Source organism: Egretta garzetta, unplaced genomic scaffold, assembly GCF_000687185.1.
Source record: "Egretta garzetta isolate BGI_Z169 unplaced genomic scaffold, ASM68718v1 scaffold6, whole genome shotgun sequence".
Classification (NCBI taxonomy): Eukaryota; Metazoa; Chordata; class Aves; order Pelecaniformes; family Ardeidae; genus Egretta; species Egretta garzetta.
This window is the reverse complement of record NW_009260080.1, coordinates 3,147,912-3,151,907: the sequence shown is the minus strand read 5'-3', so window position 1 is coordinate 3,151,907 and position 3,996 is coordinate 3,147,912. Positions and strand designations below refer to the sequence as shown.

Below are 3,996 nucleotides of genomic sequence, written 5' to 3'. Positions count from 1 at the left end.
ATGAGATTGGGATTGGTTTATGTCATGGAATTTTTAAGTCTTGAAGCTAAGGCTAGTAGCTTGTCTTCTGAGGTGAAGGTCAGGATGAGAGGGGCTTGTTCTGGAGGCCACCGCTTCAAACCTCTGCTGGGAGAGCTTGTTAGTACTCTACGCGTGACCACTGAGGAACAGGCAGGAACCGGGATGGTCTCCTTACAAACCAGGCTGATTTATTATTTTCTCATCCTTGGGTAGTACCTGCTGACTATTTTGAGGCTGTCTCAGTGTTTCAAGATGGAAGGACCGGGTACTTGCAGTGCTTCTGGAAGATTTGGTCGTTTGCTGTGGTAGGCCATGTGAGGAAATGCTTCAAGAATGTGCTGTGCAAAGGATATTTATTGGTGCTTCAGAAAAGCTTGCTAAATGTGTTATAGTTAGTGTCAAAGTTCTTGGTTTTGTTGATGTCCTAAGCAGTAAAAGATACTAATTTATTAGCGAGTAATATATTCCCAAATGCAGAGCAATGACATTAGAGGTCACTCTGCTTGCATAAAAGCATAATAGCAATTATCTAGTCCATCAGTAATAAGCACCTAAATATTGTTTGTTTAGAGACTAGCGCAGTAGGATTCTGGCCTCTGAATGTGGTGTAGTGCTTCCTTAAACAAATACCTGGTTAAACTGCCTTTGCTCTTGAACTTCCTTAGGATTCCTCACCCTCAGGTCTTCTATTTGCATACGTGTGCATGCATGTAGACTAATTCTGAGCTATTAGGGATTTGCTAATACAGCAGAAATGTCTGTGAAGCAGCTAAGGAAATAGAGTAGCTTTCACATATTTTAGGATTTAACCAGCAGTCAGTAGTTAAGCAGGACCTGATGCTGTCTGTTGAATTCTTCAATAAAGTCAGCTAATCAATACCTATTAATAAAGCAAGGTATGATATATACTCATAGGTAACTAGCGTTAAATGTGAGATTATACTGTACCTTGTACCATTTAAACTAGTTGAGACAGTGACACATGCGGTGAGCGTAGGTGGCACAGATCGCAAAGGAAAGTTGTACGCTTTCACGACATCAGCTTTTTCACTTAACAGGTCTTGGTCTGATGATTATTAGTGGTCCCAGGCAGGTTTCTTCTGTATTCTAAATTAAAAAAAAAAAAAGCAATCCGAGTTTGAGAATTATTGTTGTTTAATATTAATTAAAACAAGTCTGTGTGGTTGACAGTATCGTTTCTTGCTTTAGTAGACTTCTTGGCAGGCTGGGTCTGCACTGCATTTTGGTATGACTGCCGCATTTGCTGACATCGTTGAATTAGCAGGATCAAAGCCTGCTAGCAGCAAAACTGGGCTGGCTTACACTTCGATGTTGGTAGTAGAAGCTTGCTTAGAGTAGATACTTACTAATGTATTAAGGCTTTTATCGTTGATTTCCAGCCATATAACATACTTAAAATTCATTGGCGCAGCTTCGTTACTATGCTTTCTGTCAAAGGGAGGCTGTCACCCTTTCAGTGGTGGATGCTTTACCCTTATACATTTCGAGGAACATCCAGTTTTGTTTGAAAGTATGCTGCACGAAATTTAGAAAAAAAAAAAACCACGTTGTAATGCTTGAGTGGATTTCATAAGGTTTGAGCACACTTATCAGTGGTTCTAACATCTGTGATGATCTGGAATGGTTCTGTTACCTAAATATTTATCTTCAGAAAAACAACTAGTCTTACAAAGAAGCCTGTTTAGCCTGATCTTTCTCTGTGGAGCTTGCATTGAATTAATGGCACTTGAATGTACAGCATCCTTGAAACAAATTGTTCACTGAAGACCGTAAAATGGAAGTTTTACTCCTTTAAATTTGATTTCTTTGCATAGTAATAAAGAATGTAGTGGCATACTTCGATACTTAAATTCCCTTAACTCATGAGTAATGCTGTCAAACTGAGTTACATGTAATTAAGAACTTAATAACCATAATGATTCTCCTCTTTCCCCTTTCCCTCCCTGCTTTGTGGAAAGAAAAAACCAACCCATGTTAGTTGGTATCTGTGTATCTTAAGGTTTAATGTTGCACAGGACAATAATTACTGTTGTAAAAAGCCTTTGTTTCTTATGTAGTATATGCTGAAATTATGTTCTAAACCATGTTTGAAAATGAGAGACCTGAGACTGTCTTAAGAGATTTAAAAGCAAACACAAATACAGTGAAATTATCTCTGGGTTTTGTTTGGGTGTTTTTTTTTTTAAACAGTCCTTAAATAGTAAGTATTACTATTGCTAAACTCTAAACAAAATGGAGCAGGGAGATCTTGGGTAAGAGATGTTGCTGAAACTTCCTGATGCTTTCCCTTTCCAGCCTTGTGTGTGTTGCCTTGAACGAACAAAAAAGGAAATGCAGTACTGTAGCCATTCTGCCTCTGCTCTGACACTTCTTACAACAGATTTTCTCCCTGGCTTCAGCAGCACACATACCCCAGAAATTCTTTCCTTTCAGCCGCCTGCTTGTTCCGTGCTCAAGAGCAGAAGTAGGCAAGTAGAATTAGTTGATTGCTGCAGTGAATTTTTAAGTCTGGTAAGAGCAGTGTGTGCACTTTTGGTGCCATTTCTCTATTGTAGCTGAATAAAACAGTAATTGGTTACACATCTGCTCTTTACTGTTATTCTGATGAAGTATTTCCTGTGGCTGAATACATGGTAACATCTGTTACAGAAAGGTAGGTGGCAGAACTTTAATTTAACACACTGTAAAATATGCTGTGAGTTTAATTAAACAGCCTAGCTGAAGTACTGAAGTATCTTTGAATTCAGAAAGTAGTAATTGCCTATGGTCTAGATGTTTTCTAGGAGTTGTTTTTCTCCCCTACTTCTGCTGATTGACTTTGTCAGAAATTCATTTGGTACCATTCTCTTGACGCTTTGACAGATCGTTGGGTGAAGAACACTGTGCGAACGTAGCATTTTCGAAAACGACTGAGCAGAAAGCTCAATATGTCTCATAAGCTCACTTCTTAATAATACAGGACTTGTGAACTGCCACCCTCATTGAATATAGTTTAGTAATACGATGTTCTTCCCCCTTTTCCATTTTTTTTTCTTTTTTTCTCAGAAAGTACTTTTGTTCAGCTTTTTTTACTCTTGATAGCTAATTTTTAGCTTTTGTGAATTCAGCTTCATTTGGTTCAGGAAACAAGAGTCACATAATTCTCGGTGATTTTTCATCCTACTTGTAGAATTACTAAGTAGAAGGGAAGTGAATTTGGTGAATTTATCTTTTCAGAACCCATTTGTAACCCTCAAAAGTTATGATTAATTGCATCTGACTGGCAATATATAATGGGTCGTTTTGAAGCCTTTTTTTTCTTGGTTTGACTGGGGTTTGGTGCTTAGTCTTGACTTGTGTTAATGTTTTCCCTCACCCCCCTTTCCTGTCGTCTGGTGTGTTCTAACTACAAAAGTTTCAAAAATGTGAAAGACTTTGACTGGTTTGTATCCTGCTGACTGTTGCACTAATCAATATTTAATATGGTTTTCATAGGATATGTAACATGACACTGATATTCTGGACAGGTAATTTTCATTGTTTGAAAACCTTACATTATAAGGGGAATCAGGTAACTGCTAGAAATGAGCACCTTATTTATTTATTTATTTTAGCATCATATTGCCAAGGATCTGTTTTGAGAAATCTACTCTTGAAAAACCTATAGCTGCTTACTGTTGCAATTAGTGTCAAAATAGTTCTGAAATTGTCAAAATGAAATGTATATTTAAAGGGGCACCTGTCACTTTTTTTTAAACTGAATTTACATCGTGATTCTAAAAACTCTTTAATTATTGCTCCCTGACTGGAAGTTTATAAGGCTATTTGGTGGAATTCAGAATAATATTAAAGGCAGTGAAGCTAGTCCCCTTTGGCTTCTCCTTCCTGTCCTCTGTATGCACATGCCTGCTTGTTGCCCCTTTGGTTGCAGCTTTGCTATGGCCGGGTGCACCCTCCTGCAGAGCCTGGGGAAGA

General features: G+C 38.1%; 1 protein-coding gene across 1 annotated transcript in view; it reads left to right on the top strand.

Annotated features, from left to right (window-relative positions):
* The first annotated feature begins 3,512 nt into the window (after positions 1-3,512).
* The window catches only part of WDR37 (WD repeat domain 37), a 41,667-nt gene continuing 41,183 nt past the window's right edge, over positions 3,513-3,996 (top strand). Inside the window, exon 1 of the mRNA XM_009641348.2 lies at positions 3,513-3,548. The gene's annotated coding sequence lies outside the window, so the exon portion shown is untranslated. The remainder of the gene's footprint in view (positions 3,549-3,996) is intronic.